This window comes from Diorhabda carinulata, chromosome 6, assembly GCF_026250575.1.
Source record: "Diorhabda carinulata isolate Delta chromosome 6, icDioCari1.1, whole genome shotgun sequence".
In the NCBI taxonomy this organism is placed as follows: domain Eukaryota; kingdom Metazoa; phylum Arthropoda; class Insecta; order Coleoptera; family Chrysomelidae; genus Diorhabda; species Diorhabda carinulata.
Genome location: NC_079465.1, coordinates 17,757,541 through 17,776,183, shown reverse-complemented (window position 1 = coordinate 17,776,183; position 18,643 = coordinate 17,757,541). Strand labels below are relative to the sequence as shown.

Below are 18,643 nucleotides of genomic sequence, written 5' to 3'. Positions count from 1 at the left end.
TAATATGATGTAAAAAGAGAACCTACATATAAATTCTAATGCAACTATTGATCATTTATTTTTTGACTAAAATTGGTGATTTAGTGCTAAAATTATCCTAAGAAGAGATAGCCTTCATTACTCACTTTTTGAATAATTGTTAAATGAAAAATTTCGTTTCAATACACACAGTATTCAATATCATTCAGCCTTGTAACTGTGCAAACATCGTTTTCTACAGAAATATCCCATATAAATAAATTTAAACGACACCATTTCGAATGCTTACCATCTGAAATCTTTAAGGAGCATAATTCTCCTCCGGATGATATAATTTGGGATAATCAGGGTTAATTTGCCAGATCGCGGAGTTTGAAACGATACTCCGGAGTCCCTAACCTATCCACGACTTTATCACCGGCCCCATAGGGTTGATAGTAAAGGGGTTGGGAAGAGTCCAAAGCAGGTCGAGATCACCGGACTCAAGGGTATAGTTATTATCAGACCCTGAAGTCGACTCTTAGTTTCTCAGGAAAAAAATGTTCATACTCAGCTGTTTAAAGGTCGTATGGAAACCTACAGGGTTGAAGTATCGATACTTCATCGGAGAAAAAATATTACGAAGAGAAACTGTAATGATACTAATAAGTTTTGATCTCAAAATTGTTGAAAAAACCATATCTGGTACTCTGTAAACAACTTCAATTCTAATAATGTTATTTAATTCCGGGCATGCTGCATACTGGAATAATTCTTGCTATGAACTTTTATACTAATTATTACCTTTTACTATTATCTATAATTTTGTTACTTATTGTGGTTTTCTTCTGTATATTGAAATTTCATTTTATTTGTATTTTATTTAGTTATTTATATGTTTATTTATTAGTTTGCAAAAACTTTATATCGTTATTTGTTTACTTCCTATTCTGATTTCCCTGAATTTTTAATTTGATAAGTTTGAAATAATCTTATTCCTAAGTTTACAGTGAAAATTCGAAGATATAGTTTCCCATTTAGTTTTCAAATATTTCCATGCATAAAGAATTAAAAAAAGTAAGAGAATCTTTTCCAAATTATGAAACAAAATACACAATTCTTCCACACCAATCACGTTCATCCATCTCCGCTAAAGTACGAAAAAATTGTTTGGTAGTATTCGGAAAGTTTTGAAGCGTTTACTTAAGAAATTCCAAGTTTCACATAATTTCAATGTTTCTCTTTACTTTTATTGCAATTTGTTGAATTTTTTGTTTTCTTGGCGAAATAGGATATGCCAACTTGAAATACCCAACATCCTGATATTGTCATCGTTATCTTAAAAAGATATCCTAGTCGCTGTTGTATTCTTATAACAATGTTTTCTGCTACACTGACAATTTCAAAGAAGTCACGTCTCTTCTATCCAGGGTTGTAGTGAGTATAATTCATATTGAGATTAACCGTTATAACAGAATATTTATAATTGATATATAAATTTTCAAAATAGTATTAGTAGATTAACGATTGTTATTACTCATGAGGATAATTCCTAATTAGTGATACCATCACTTGCTATTTCCCTTGGAGAGGACGAAATAGAGCCAAAATTAATCAAGTATGGTGGAACTGCACTGAAGACGAAATATATCATTTGATAAGCAGTATATGGGAAAACGACTACCAGAAAAGGGGAAAATGACAATAATGATACCAATACACATAAAAGTGAAGAGTTTATTGAGAAAACTTGTTCGGAGACTACCATTGTGTGTTTAGATTTGGAAGATCAGTTACAGACCTAATTTTCACTCTTAGGCAAATGTGGTATAAATACGATCTGCCATTTTACTCAATCTCCATAGATTTTCAAAAAACTTACGATACTATGAATAAAAAGCATCTGCACAGCATTATGAACTAACTTAGTAAGTATTTCAAAGAAGCTTATAAGTCTTACGAAAATGACACGAAGGTCGATGAAGCCTCTTCATCTTCTCTTCACCTTCTATTCGAGGTAATGTTGTTCTAATAATGTATGACTTCGGGTGGTGGTTGTTGTTCTTCATCATCATTGTTCGTGTCAACTCTGAATACCCTCTAGCTTTGTTTTCGTCCACTTCAGGATTACAAAAGAGTTCTTTAAAACGTGACGTCCAGTAATTTAGACTGTTGAAATCCTAGGTTTCTCTCTTTTCCATCACCTGTACGATATCTCCGTTCCAAAGTTGCACATTTTCCTTAATGACAATCCCAATCTCGTTATGTAGAGTCTTGCACTTAGAGAGTCCAAAATTCATGTGTATACCGGTGGAGAATCATGTGTTATATCGAGAAGATGATTGATTCGACGCTTATTTGCTGCGTATAGATTGATATCGTCCATATAAAGAAGGGGATTAATTGCAAGGCAAAATCTCAACGGACTGAAAAGGAGGTCCTGGAATATTCCCTTACGAATGGGTATTTCGTCAGTACTGAGGGAGTTTGGACCGATTTGAAGATGTTGGTTCGTTCGTCATCCATTCATAGAAAATTACACAGTTTCCCATGATATGTTGTTGCAAAATTTGAGAAATGTATAGTGTATATCTATAACGTCGGTGATTCAAAGTTCAAGTTGGCTTTGGTAAAAACTGCCTATATTGACTACCACAGCTTTGTCACAGTCAGATTGAAAATGCCTCGCGCCTCGTCATTTTTAATTAAAAAAATATAAAACTAGTTTCCACTAAGTTTCCTCAATGAGAAATCGCTCCAATAATAGTATTACCTATTACCGAAAATTCTAGATGATCATTCAATTCAAATTATAGCTTCTGCTACTGGCAAATAATTTTTGATGTTAATACTCTCAATATCAAATTCAAAAATCAAAACTTTCAGTTACTTTGCGATTTGAATTATTTCCATTGCCTGGCCTAATCAATTCTGAAAAAGAACATTCAAACGTTGTTTCGAACATAATGTTACTAAAATCAAAAATCCATATGTAGGAGAAATAAAAAATAACAGTCGATGCAAAAAAATCTTTCGCAGACCTGAATTCTAAATTCCTGATATACTGCCTTTGAAAACCAATAAAATCTGTCGCTTTTTATGTTTATCCTGACAAACAGCTCTCGTTATATTCCAGAATACCCGTTTGCGATTCTCCTTAGAGACAACGTATTAATCTTTAGCTAGTTTTGAAACGACTAGTATTCTGTATTTTACCAAATAACAGGAAACATGTACGTGACTCTTTTAACTTTTCACTCATCTTCACTTTCTCGAAGTAAATAGTTCCAGAGCTAAAACCGTTAAATATATTTTTATTGTTGAACAAAGGAATTTTTATCGCCAAAATTATACTGGATTTTCCTGTGATATATTCAAAAATAAGGGATGAAACGAGAAAAAATGTGAGTTATAGTATTAGAATTCACAGATACATCATCGATCGATCGATATCATCGATATTTTGCGTGATACATATATAGATAGTAATAAATTTCTTTAATTTATTATTTCTTAGACCTTTTCATATGTTTATGTTTCTAATTGATCTTGATTTTAGGTCTCTTCTGTTTGAAAATTAGTTTTTTAATAGTTCTTAAGATAGATGAAAATTGACAAACTATTTTGATAAATACTTAAAGAAAAGTCGAAACGTCAATTTTTATCTATCTTAATAATTATTAAAAAAACTAATTCTGAAATAGAGAAGAAGATATCTAAAATCAACATTTAGAAACATAAATAGATAGTAATAATAAAACTACCGTACATAATTTTACATATTTGAATTTTTAATTTAACGATGTAACCCCTATTTGCTTTTATTATTTCGTTACATCATTTTGGCATTCTCTGTACTAATTTCGTCTAATAATCGCCGTGTGATTGGTTCCATTTGTTTTTTAGGACACTACTTTCTGACTTCCCTGTCCAATTTATGTGTGATGTTCAAATTATTATTTTCAGTACATTCATCTCTTCCAATTCTTTCAAATATTCCTTACCCAGCTTTCAGAAATACTTGGAATCGTTGACATGCTGGAAAATATATTTTCTACCTATAAGGTATTACGGACACTATTATTTTTGGTTTTCAAGACTCCATTTTGACCATTGCTTGACAATATGGAAGAAAAATGTGTTAAAGTGTATTATTTTGAATTTTGAAAAATGATTTTTGGGGTGGGCAAAAACTTTGGATGGGTAGTGTAGTTATCACATTCAATTTCATATTGGTAGATAGACTCGAGAAGCATTAGAGACAATTTTGCATTTTGAAACTCTTATTATTGGATAAACAAGAAAATTTATTCAAAAATAACGTTCTCCGAAAATTAAATCGCCTGTTATATTGTAGAGCAAATCTCTTCTCACTAGTAGTTAATCTTGAAGTAATTCAATCGAGGACGACGTTATCAATGACTATATGTTCCTTCCTGAACCGCACAGCTAATGTGGCCGATCCCCAACTAACTTTGGAACATGTAATTAGTAGCCTACAAGATCGAGATCATTGCTGTAATTTCAGTTGAATACAGGGTAAATTAATTAATGTACTCAGCTCGTAATGGTGATGTCACACCACGGTTGATTTTGCAAAATAATGGTATTCGTAATCAAAGGCATAAAATGATTGTTTGTTGTAGCATGAGAGATATATTCTATAATGTGGTAATTTCGCACATTGGTTTCGCATTGTCGACCAAATATTTCATTCTACTATGGAAAACAATAGTTTAATTACCAAATAAGCTAAATATAATGGAATAATGAAGTAGCACGACGATATTCTATTGGAAAACTCAATTATTTCAAGTAGTTTATGATGTTTTTCAGGCTATGCCTAAAAATCCAATTTTATCGAACACTGATTCAAATGTTTCCACAATTTATTACCAAATCTTGTTGTTCCATAGTTTCTAACAATAATTTAAATAAAATTATATATTGAACGCAACAGGACTCGAAAGTCTTCGACCTTTTGTCTTCTTCTTAATCGTTTATTCGATATCTTACATTATCATTAGTTTCTAATGTTGTCAATATTCGGCTGTGTTATAATTTCATCTATTCTTCTTATTAAGTTAGTTATATCTTCCTCTCTATCTTTTTCCTGATCCCTTTCAGGATCGTTTCTTCTAACCAAATGGTCATAGAGCTTTTAAGTTCTATCTGATTCTTCAGCATTCTGTATTTTATTTACTCCTAATTAATTTGTTTTCTTATCAGCTTTAATCACTTTCAAAAGCCTACAGCGGAAAAATTTCTCGAATCTGTGTATTTGTGATATAGTAATTTGTTACAATCCAGTACGCTTAATCATACACGAAGACTGAAAACTTTTTTATTTTGGTGTATAGGAATTTGCGGTACTTTTTCCATACATTAGTTTGTAGATATATACGAGGCATATTTTTTAAGTAAGTACCGTTTTGCGATTCCGCCACCGCAACCCCAAGGTCGGCGTTCCGCACATGCGCGTTGGTTACCTACATATCTTGTTTACGCACTGACGCCATTACAGTCTGATTCTTCATTGTGTACGTTGTTTACTGAGTGTTTAAGATGCCTCCGACAATCGTGAGTCCCGCCGATTGTGAAGTACGATTTCTTAGTGCTAAAGGCGTGAAACCGATCGATATTCATCATGAGATCTGTGAAGTTTACGGACAAAACATTATGAGTGATGGAATGGTGAGGAAATGGGTGAGAGCATTTAAAGATAGCCGCACAAATGTGCATGATGAAGAACGGAGTGGGCATCCTTCGATCGTTAATGAAGATTTGGTGCAGAAAGTGGACGAAAAGGTAAGAGAAAACAGATGCTTTACAATTTCATCATTGTGCAACTACTTTCCTCAATATTCTCGTAGTGTTTTGTATCGCATTTTGACCGAGAACATGAAATACGGGAAATTGTGTTCACGTAGGGTTCCAAAAATGTTGACGGATTTGCACAAAACCCAACGTTTAGGCAGTGCATAGACTTTCCTTGAGCGGTACTACAATGAAGGTGAAGATTTTTTAGACCAAATTGTTACTGGTGACGAAACATGGATTGCCTACGTCACACCAGAATCGAAACAACAATCCATGGAATTCATCATCACCCAAAAAAGTGAAGTTTAAGCAAACAATTTCTGCCTGGAAAATTATGTGCACAGTTTGTTGGGACAGAAAAGAAGTATTGCTAGTGGAGTTTCGTCCTCGTAATGAGACAATCAATGCAGCGTCTTATTGTGAGACAAAAGACGTGGAAAGTTGAATAAGGGTATCGTTTTGCTGCATGACAATGCCCGTCCACATGTGGCTAATCGGACCAAAGATCTCATCAAATCTTTTCAATGGGAAACTCTAGATCATCCTCCCTACTGCCCTGATCTGGTGCCCAGCGACTACCATTTGTTCCTGCACTTGAAGAAACACCTGGGTGGTCAGCGTCTTCAAGACGATAACGAAGTTAAAACAGTTGTGATACAGTGTTTAACAAATCAGACGGAAGAATTTTATGAGGAGTGTATTCAAAAACTGGTGCAACGTTATGACAAGTGCCTCAATATTCACGGAAATTATGTAGAAAAGTAGATTAAGATAAAGGCTTCCATGTAAAAATAAAATTATTGCGATATCTTTGCACTTCTTTTTTTAATTCCAAAACGGTACTTAAAAAATATGCCTCGTATCACATCAGTAACGAATTGTTAGATAATCAGATGTAGTGGCACACCAGGCTTAATACAACTTGAAAAAAATCTGAGGAACTTCTAAAAACAACATTGAACTTATGGTCAGAAACATTGCCATGGCAGAGGACGAGTACTGCTGATACTGCCAGCAAGCCATAGAAATAGCCGAGTGTCTACTCATCATCTCCATTCCATCAAAAGAAATCAGTACCTCAAAGGAGTGAGAAGTGGGAAACAGAATCTTCAAAACAGTGGGAAGAAACTACGAGGTGTAATATTTTCTTGGTACAGGCACAAAGTATTTGAATAACCAAAACGACTCCTCAAACACACTAAAGTGAGTCAAGAACCATCCATTGACGGTACTCTCAGAGAGTATTTATTGTGGGAGATCTTCTGGTTATATTCTCTTCAATCTTCTCTTTGTTAGTGGCTGGTTGAATAGATTATTTATAAATTCATTCTTCTGATCATTGGATCTTCTTTATCAAATCTTTGATTAGATCTTCAGATCGTTATGAATTGTTTGGTTAGTAACGTACCAGGGGCTCTACTCTACGGAGTGTTTTAGATAGGAATGTTTGAAGTATTTTCGTATTTGAAGGTTTACTGCAGCCCCATAGCTCTATTCCATACGACCAGTTTGGTATGAATATAGTTTTGTAGATGAGCAATTTATTTTTAAATCTTAGTTGAGACTTTTTGTTGAGTAGCCAGTGTATATTTTTTACTTTCAAATCTATCCATCTTCTCTTGTTCTTGATATGTAATTAATAATAATAATAATAAATAATCTCGTAGTACATAATTATATAGTAGTAGTTTTGTATTAGACTGAAGTTAATGATTGTCGAAAGCATCAAAAAACGACGTTAACATCTCCTCCTCCCTCTCAGGTGTTGTAGGAAAATTCCGTTTTCTTTTATGTCCAATGTTTCCATCTGTCCACGCCTCTTGCTTATCTTTTTTAAATATTGGTTCCTTTTGTCCTATCCCCTATTTTCCTTTTTTGATATATCCAATTCCTTCTTCCTCTTCTTTATATATATTTTCTGTTTGTATTGTTTTCTTTCAAGTATTTTTCCCACGATTCATAACTATTATTTTTATAGTCTTTTGTAGAAAGTTTTTGCTTTATGAATATATAATTCATTACTTTATATGAGATGTCAATACTGTTGTCATCTCTATTCCTTTCTTTTTGAATAAATGATTTGTTTCAGTACTTCCACTATAACTGTTTCTACCATATCCCAATATATCTATATTGCAGGTTACTTTGCTCGTAATTACCATTTTATGAGTAATAGATTGATAGAAGTGATTCTAGACCAAGTTCCTTACTTTTCTGTACGTTTTATTTGCTACCGAGATAGTCAGCCAAGAAGCAGTTAACTTGCTTGAACAGTAATCTGAAATCTGCAGTTATCTAATTGGTAGGATACTACTTGTATATTAGACTAAAACAGTTTTATTTCCATAATATAATGGAAAAGCTTTTTAAAAATATCATATTATGCCGAAGAAACACATATGACCGATTTATTTAACTCAGTTTTCAATAGAAAAATTCAAATTGTAGCTATTAGCAGAGGTTCGTAAATTAAAGATGCGTTTATATTCTTAAATGAATATATTTGAGTGAGACAAATTCTAAAAAATCTAAAATTGGTAATAATTGAAATGAAAAATGTATAAAAAAAGCGTAAAAACTTGTTGGTGGAGGTACGAAAGGATCCGTACATTTTTAGATAGTTTAGCAAGTAAAGAAGTTGGCTGAGAATGGGAATAGTCAGACAAACAATTTACGACATCTGTTGGTGTATTGAGACTTGAATTTCGATTTAAAGAAGTCATGATTAGTAGGCAGAGGAACAAATATCAGAGCTGATTTGATTAAAGCAGCTCACGGAATCCATTCATTCATGAGAAATATACAAGCAACATCCTAAGGGAATAGAATGATCAAAAATCAAGAAAATCAGTATCCCGAGAAAGAAGAAGAAGAAGAAAAAAATTGGATAAAAATCAAAACTTAGAAGCCTCAGTAACGCCCGATAAAGCTTCGTAACTGATTAACGACGAGTCATATTTAGTTTAGACATGAGTGAAACTTATTTTTAGAAAGAAGATAAAGTAAATTCAGAACTGCATTTCAAAAGAAAGCTTAACTCGAAAGTGTTGGTATCGTTGGGGATATCTTCTCATGTTCGTTCTTCAGAATACCTTTGTCCTTCTGGAAATTCCGCACCTCTAAAATATATGACAAATATTTTGTTAGATCTAGATCAATGAAGTTTATACTTTAAAAAGCATCCTGGAGGAAATTTTGTGTTTTTCCCAGATATGGCAATTGCTCTTTATGCAAAGGTTGTTGTGAGATCTTTTGTAGGGTTAAGCATTCGGTTTATTGAGAAGTCTAGAAATATCCAGCTGAGTCCAATTGGACGTAAGTATATTTTGAAGATTAGGAAGCAACTACACATGAAGAATTGAAAAATGGAATTCAGAGCACACTCCGGCAAACGCCAGATTGAGTATTTCATAATTTAATGCAACATTTAGAAACAAAATTCGGAAAACGAGCCGACTTGTTGCTGATTCATTTATATAAAATGCTTGTAATCATAGTGTAGTAACCATTGTTTTATAGAGTAAACTGCAAATACATAATTAAATTGAAACAGTATGTGCGGATTTTTTGTCCACATAATTTTAATAATACAATTTTAAACCCACTGAATTCAAATTCTTATTTGAAAATCGCTAAGCAAAATGGATAATTCTAATTTCTTCATTTTCATCTTATAAGTGTTGTCTTCAAATACTGATTACTATCACTTAACCCTCGAAAGACCAAGCTATTTTTGGTTTCATGCTGTACCAAGGTTGGATAAAAACTGCTACCATCTATTTAGTCTGTACAATCGCTTTTTATAGATTGTATGAAGTAGTGAAATATTATGTATTAATAACAAAAACATCAAATGAAAAGTGTTTATTGGATTAGAAATACAATTAAAAAAATAATTTTCATTTCAATGATAAATACATACTTCTAACAAAGTGAAGAAGATATCAATTACAATTTTTTATGAATTAATGTTGCAAGCCTCACACACGTAAGACTTTTGGAATGAGTCCCACAAGAAAATCGTTTACATTTGCTACAAATTATTGTAGTTTTTGAAATTTTTTTGGGGCAATTTCTGCAACAGCGAATATGACATCGACCTGTTGTTCCTGCCTCTGGAGCTGCACTCGAATGTTGTTCAGAACGATGTCGCAACTTTTAACCAAGTATTGACACAATCGCTATTGGACCTCTTGATGCAGGTGTAGTGTTTTCAGATTTTCCAGCATATACTTCCATTCGCAAAACATTCCTTTTTTCACAATCTGCCAACATTCTAATGAGAATTCCGTATTTGTCTGGTTTCTCTTTCATAAAGACTTTGAACGGGCATCCTCCTCCAAAAAGTGACAGCATCTCGTCTATAACAATATTTGCTCCCGGAACAATATAAAACAATATAATAAAAGATCGTGATAGTCCATTTTGGGATTATCAATATCATCATTAGCACTCATCAGTAAAAAACTTTTGAAATGATTCTAATATAGTTTGTACTTGGTTTTTCTCGCAATATTTTCTTTAGAGAACGACGTGAAATTCGAGGTACATCTTTTATATATACCCTACCATTTTTCTCAATGAATCGGGTCTTGCTAAAGTTGTCTGACGTTAAATCTGGAGCCACTTCTTCTTCACAAAACTCAGGTTCACCTATTTCACTAACATGATCCTCCTCACTATCACTTGAGGATTCGTCACACTCCATAACCTCAAAGTCCGAAATATTTTCCACTTCATCTTCAAGTTCGTTCTGAGAGAGAAATAGACTCATAATTTCACTTGTTTGAATAATTGTATAAAAAACAAACTATTTTTACTATTTGCAAATTTGCTACCCAAAATGAGTTAGCAATGCGCACGGGCGTATTTCAAGCTGAAAACAGCATTTACGAAAACAGAAGAATCAGCTGACGACTTTGTGCGGGAGCGTGTTGGACCAAGGCATGGCGCTTTTTAGCTAACCGATTTTGAATTCAATTAAAAAAGTACGACGTTGTACTATGCAGTTTATTTTCACGTGATAAAAACAGTATCGACCTAGAAACAATGTAGAATTTTTTCGAATTTTCTCTTGAAAACTTTCTCTGAGGATACAAAAAAAAATGTCTCAACGTGGCACTAAGCGTCGTTTTAGGATTAAGTAAAATATTGAGTCTGAAATTACAAAACAAGTCATATCGTTGACTGTTACTCATACAAAGGAAGTTCAACACTAATTGTGAATATAAGTTTGTTCACAACACAATAATATTGAAAACTTGAGAGAGAATAACCGGTATGTTGCTGTTTTATATACAAAAAACATGAAAAATTGTATATATAATTATAAAATTATATTAATCTCTAGCTCTCAATTCTGGTTACAACAAAGCTGTACACATATTGTTGGCCCTCCCAAAAGTCCATTTATCAAATATAATAATTAACCACAAAACCCCTGTCTAATTATTCCAAAGCGTGGTGAGGAGACTGAGAAATACTCAAGGGAGAGGTATAATTTGATGGATTATAATGGTTATTTCACGTGTCTGAATTCCATATCAGTCATTTGTTTCTTCTGATATACTTTTAAGAAAAAAATATTCAATAAAAACAAAAAAAATATTTATCAGTAACTAAGTGACTCTGGGTACAATTGATATCAAGAAATTGATAACAACTAAAATAATTCATTTATCACAACATATGACTTCAACGCAAATAGCAAGATAACTGAAGATAATATAAATAAATTTGGATAATGCCAAAATTCTATTTGGAAAAAATGTAAATGGAAATCTAACAGTAACCAGTATACTTTTGAAATTTACAATTTGGCCAGTGAAGTACCAGCTTTTATAAAACTTTTGGCACCAAAAGATAGTTTAGAAATTCATGAGAAGTATTGGAATGAAAGTAACATTGAAAAACTATCACCAATCAAATAAAAACGAGTTACTGTGCAGCAAAATGTAATTTAGACAAAACAGCTACATTCCTACAAATCATTTTTTATATAATTCTCTTCTGTCATTTTATATTTTTCCGAAAATTATGGTATTTCTTCTTCACGTTCTCGTAGAATAAAGTTTGATAGGTATTTTTGAACAAATAGCGAAAGCTTTTAACATGCAAATATTCCTGAAGACAGCCAAATCTCTTACAGTATTCAGAGAACCGAGAAGATGTAAACTCGCGATATATGATTAAAGTGTAGAGTAAGTGATGTCATTCAAATATATAGGAACGAACATTAAAGTGAAAGCTCAAACAACAAAGGCGTCATTAATATCAGGGTACCCTGAGAGATGCAATTTGGCGGAATAAATATATGACTACCAAGATCAAGGTCAGAATATATAAGACCTGGGTGAGACCAGTGATGACATACGCGATAGAGACTAGAGCAAAGAACACCACAACTAAGCGGCTTTCGAAGATGGTATACCCCAAGGATCAATCATAAGTCCTACACTCTTTATCATCGCAATCGACGACATCCTAAAAAACTTACCAGTAAAAGCTCGACTATACGCAGATGACTTAGTTGTTTACTGTAAAGGAAAAAATATTGAAAACTTCTTCTCACGAAGTCAGGCTTTTATCCATAACTTAGAACTGTTTTTTCTTGGTATACTATTTGACCACACTTTAAGCTGGAACTATCATACTAGAAAACTTCTCCTAGCTTGCAACAAACGATTAAACTTACTGAAAGCGCTAACGAACAAATAATGGGGTGCAGATCGACAGACATTACTAACATTGTACCGAACACTTATTCGATCAAAACTAGACTATGAATCAATTTTATACTCAATCGCTAACAAATCGCTTCTGAAAAAACTCGATAGCTTTCACAATTCAGCCTCACGTTTGATAACAGATGCATTCAAAACAACACCAGTAGAAAGTCTGTTTTACGAATCAGGGGAACCATCCTTAGGAGACAGAAGAATATATTTGAGCCTTACGTATGCAGTCAAACTAAAATCCAATCCAACTCTCTAAAACTGCTTCTCTAAGAAATTCCCAAATCTTTTTTCAAATAAACCCAAAACCTCCAAACCTTTCTTTGCTAGAATTAGATAATATCTAAGCGAATTGAATTTCTTTATTCCTGAATGCCTTCCTATCGAATCTTCTCAGACTCCACCATGGACAAAAGAAAGCACCAAATTCATTACTCAGCTCACCTCTTTCGACAAACACCACACCAACCATACGCTAATCGAAGGACACTTAAATAACATACTCAAGGAGTATAAAAACTTTGTACACATTTACACAGACGCATTGATATCTCAAGTAGGTACGGGTATCTCAATCATTACACCAACCTCCAAATATATACTAAAAGCTCCTCCAGCCCCATCCACTTTCACTGCTGAGTTATATACAATATATTGAGCTACGTATATCGCCACTTCATCAAACGAACCTAATCACCTCATACTCACAGACTCCCTTAGCTCAATCCAAAGTCTTCAAAAAATTCACACCACAAATTCTTTAGCAATCCAAATCAAGCAACAACTGCAATATATACAAGACAACAAAAAAATAGTATTCTGTTGGATCCCCTCACACACTGGAATAAAAGGAAACGAAGAGGCAGACCTGGCCGCTAAGGAAGCTGTAAATAGTGATAGTGCGGATTGCGTGACTTTTTAATTACTGCCGATAGTGTGCTTGATGCTTGAACAAACGGTCAATATCCACATATAAACTTCGTGAAGTAAAAGACTCAGTAAAACCATGGTCCTACCCAAAAATCGCAGAGATGAAGTTCTTCTGACACGTTTGCGTCTAGGCCATACGCGACTGACGCATAGCGACTTATTTGATGAGAAACCTGAACCAAAACGTAGCAACTGCAATTGCAAATTGATTATAAAACACATAATCGCAGAATGTTCATCTCTTAACTCAGAAAGATCATCATCAAATCTACCACTTGGAACAATACGTGAAATTTTAGGACCTAAATATAGTTTTACTTACCTTAAAAATTACCTTAAACAGATCTCTATCATGAATTTAATTTAACAAATATTCATAGATAAATACTTAATTTTTATTAAATCGCTAATAACCAGTATACGGTTGATGCGAATTTTGTAATAAAAAAAAGACCTGTGTGAGACCAGTTATGACATAAGAGGTAGAGACAAGAGCAGAGAACACCACAACTAAGCGGCTTTTAAGAGCTACTGAAATGAGAACGCTAAGATCAATAGGAAAGGAAAAAAACCGAATACATCCCGACTATCTACAAGATAGTATGAGAACTGGTCTTCGACATCCCAGCTGCAGCTAGGCGACCATTAATTCAAATACAAGACTAAATCCTAACGTAATATGAAGAAAAAGAAGAAGAAGAAGAAGGTAGGTTACTAGTTGAGCTCGAATGTTTGCGATTGATGGTTGGTTTCAAATCATTGTTTCCAAATGTGTTAAAATCACATGGCGGTAAATCTGGTGGATCCTTTAGTGTGTTCAACAAGAGTTCCTCTCTCTTTTTGGGTATTCATTAAATATATTCCAACTATTGTTGTTGGTAGTTCAAATATCTTCATTTTGATTCTTACTATTCTCTTAATTATCAGCCAGTAGCCTTGTATACATCCCTTCCGTTCATATTCCATTAGTATTGACTCCCCTTTGCTACTTTTCATGTTCGACAACGGTATCTGCATTATTACTTTTTTGTTTAGCACAACATTATTAGATCTATGTCTAGTTTTTCAATTTTTAAGAGTTTTTTGTTCTTTTCCTTGCTATTCCCTGTGTATTTCACGTTCAGTTTCTTGAAGTCCTTTTATTTCCACTGTGCTGAAAACCTTGTGATTTTCCGAAATCTGGGGCAATATCAAATTGTTAATCCTCTCTTTTCAGCCTATATCCCGCTTTATATCGTTGGTTATCACGATGTTTCTAGGCTGCTCAGGTTACCTGTGAGTTCCATCTAGAAGGAGAGGCTATGCTTACAAGTAACATAATTTCAATATTCGCTCCACTACCCCTTAATTTGTCAGAATCAATATTACCTATAAGAAAAGACTCAAATCGTCTATTTCACTAGTCATAAAATGTCATAGTTGTGATTGCTTCATTGAATGGGTAATTCAAGATTTTATTTATGAGTTCAAATGCAAGTTATAGAATTATTATTGCTACTAACAATAAATCTGAATAGAGTTATCTACTTCTCAGACGTTGCTTGATCATTTTCTAATCTACGAAATGATTTTATGTTATACAATTTTCCACATCCTTCACAATTCCTTTTCGAATTTACATAATCCCTTGCTATAACATCAAGTTAAGGGTAACTTCATTTGGATACATTTTATCATGGACCGACCTTTTTATGACCTTTAACTTTTCCAATTTTCCAACGGAAAGCAATAGACGCTTGGTGGGAATCTTTGATTTAATAAAAACTCGACAGTATCCTGGAATGCAAGTGCTATACTTTAGCCTAGAATCAGGGAAACGGAGGTTTATTGCATCTTAAAGAAATATTCAATTCTCCATTTTCTAAGAAAAGTTTGATATTGTACCAAATTTGCAGTTATATTAGAATAAATGTGATATATATTTCAGAAGAATATCTTTTTACTAAGGGAATGGATTGATATGCATTACATTCAGATACCTACCCGCTTATCCAAGGAACAAAGCGCCGTCTGTACTCGATATAGATCACACCGAAAAAATATTCGATTGCTCCAAAGAAAAATAAAATAAACATAGGAAATAATAACGATTTCCGTGTACGAGGGCTGCTACTTGAGTTTGGGAATATACAAATGGAAACAAATATTTATAATTGGATATGGCTTCAATGTTTTTTTAAAATATTCTCCATCGGAATCAATGAACTTTTGCATGCATTTGAAACAACTGTCGAAGCATTTTTTCTATTCCGATTGAGGTACCTCCAAAAGTTGTAATTTGAACGCGTCAACCGCAATTTATTTCTGATCTATGGGAATAAGGAGAAATCATTGGGTGCCAAACAAGGATTGTACGGTGGATGATCCATCAATTCGATGTTTTGACTGTTCGAAAACGTTTAAACTGATTTGTGAGATTTTTTTGAACAATTCTAGTGAACAAATGCTGGTGTACCATTCAGAATTGACCATTCTACATTCCTCTAATGGATCGGTGGTGACATGTCCGACTTTTGTAGAATTTGGCTTGTCTTTAAAGACTGATACAGTTGATTGTTGTTTAGTTTCAGTTTCAAATGCGTAGATCTATGATTCGTCGCCTGTCACGATCTTATAGACGTACGTAAATCATTAAAAATGTCAAATTTTAGTATTGCCATATCTCAAAACTCATATATAATTGTATATTACGTAATAAGAGTTGTGAGTAATCCATTATTCACGAAGTGAAAAATTTCATGAATGCGTAATGGACTTACAACTCGTGTAACGTACTATACTTTTTCAACGCCCATTCATTTTTTTCCATTAAATAAAAAACATGGCAATTATTTAAACTTTATTATAATAGTTGTTAATAACAATTGAACAAGTATTGTAAATGAACGGTTAGAAGACGAAGATTGGTAATTGGTAATTGCCTCCGATGCGTTCTCATTTTTATTTTTAAGAGATTGATTCACATAACCTTCCGCTAATGTAGAAGATTGCCATTCACTTTCATTTCAGCAGGACGCAATTTCATGTATTTTTGACATTGATTCTAAACGTTTCAAATGAACGTCTCGTTTTAGATTTAGAATCTGGAGTATCAATTATCAAGGATTTTCTCGTGTCCTGGATGTGTTCCATTTTTATATTTCTAGGTTATTGTTTACGGCAAGCTCTGCTCAATCCAATAATGAGGATAACCTGGAAACAAAAACCAAAAACTAATTCAGAATTTTATGTGATGATAATTATACATTTTAATTGTTTACCTTTAACAACAAATGTTTATCGTCTGGGGCATCTTTCAGAAACTTAATAATTTGTTCTGTAGAAAAGATTTGCGATTTTTCACTTCCAAAACTATCCGATTTCCGCTTCAGTAGGGCGATTAGTTTTGGATAATTTGCTATGTTAATGTTATTATTAATGTTTAGTGTAGCTCTTAGCATCGAGTAAATACCCCATAGAGAAGATGGCTTAATAGTTTCTGATGTTTCTTTGAATTTTAACGGTAAAAAATTATGTATGGCAGCTTGAGCTTTTTCTAAAATCTCCGGTGGAGATAATTTCATCACTTTCACTAACAACAGACATATTCGTAAATAAAGTTGAGAAAATGTTCGGATACAATCATATTTTGTTGAAGAAATTGACAATATAAATGAAAAGAAATTTATTTTCATAGCATGCTACTTAAGAAAACGTGTCCTATGTTTAAAGAAATTGCATAATATGCTGCCTACATTTAGGGGCATCACTCTCTCAGTCCCAAATACATATATCTCCCTAATACTGAAAGTTTTTTGGTTTTTTAATTGACTAAATTTGTGTGAATAGACCAAATTTTAATAAAGTCCTACGTAAATAAAAATTTGAATTAAACGAATTTAATTAGACCAAGAAGTTCAAGTTTTCTTCTCAAAACGCATGTGTTTCATATGAGATATCATTACGTGTCATATTATTATTAAATGTCATTTACAAGGAATGTTGAGAGTGCGATTTTTGGCGTTTACAGACATGGACGTAGTAAAAAACATATGTTGTCTTTCGAGATATACCTTGTTTAGTACACTTGAGAGAAGTAAATTTTTACGATGCTTGTTAATACCGAGTAATGTCTATATAAACAGCCTATTAAAACAGGGATGCTGCTTATTTTTTTCACTTACGGAAATGCAGTGAAATAGGTATTCCACCCAATAACAACCAATTAACCCCCTAAGATTTACAGACGATTATCTTATATAAAAACAAGACCAACAACAATATAAAAAGCGGCTGAAAAAACAAATATTTGGGTACAAATATTAGTGACAGAATGTTGGATGAAGCTATTAAAGGTGGAAAAATTAGGGAAAGCATTGATTATGCTGAACAGTGTTTCATAGAGCAGTCACTTTAGTGCAACATATTTCGGAAATAAAGAATTTTTTAAACAAACATTTTCTTTTTTTTGTCAATGAGACATACATTATAATACATCAAGATTTTGGAAAAATTCAAACTGGACTGAGTGCATCTTCTATAGAATTCTTAGTATATAAGCAAAAAATAAATGAAACCACTGATTTTGATTTTGTCCTTTTTCCTTATAAAAAATACCAGGATTATGTTGGAACCTCGAGTTATAATAGAATTTCCCTCATACTAAAAAAAGTACTTATTTTTTCCAGTAACATTTTTTATCTCTCATCATAGTCTCCTTTTAAGTATATGTCTTTTCAATAACTGAATGAGTTTTTCTGATAGAAAATCACTTTCCTCTTTTTCAAATTCTTCCTTTGGCATGTTAAGCAATGTTGGTTAGTAATATCCTGTTAATGTGTTTCCATTTTTAAGAATGAACACAATGCCTTGATGCAGTTTTTGCTTTTCTAGAAGCAAGTTTTTCCTTCGCAATCTTTTTTTATTTCAAGAATGTAGCGAAGTATTTTGGTTTCATCTACAGTTATGATTAGATGCAAAAAATTGTGCGCCATTGTGCTTAAACACCGTCAATAAATCCTTGTAAATGCTAATTCGAATGCCTTGTTGGAATAAAGTGAACAAAGCATCACCCAGCGTGCGGATAGCTTATTTATGCATAATCTTTTTGTCCGTATATGGCCAATGGTCAATCCGAAATTTGTCCATTGCCATTTGGTGAACTTTTTCGATGACGTCGCTGATAAGTCGTAGTTTTTGTCTGCCCCAACGTACGTCGTTAG

At 33.1% G+C, this 18,643-nt stretch overlaps 1 protein-coding gene across 7 annotated transcripts in view; it reads left to right on the top strand.

The window, feature by feature from the left end:
- LOC130895714 (complexin) overlaps window positions 1-18,643 on the top strand; it is a 552,249-nt gene that overhangs the window by 225,505 nt on the left and 308,101 nt on the right. The gene's annotated exons all lie outside the window — the stretch shown is intronic.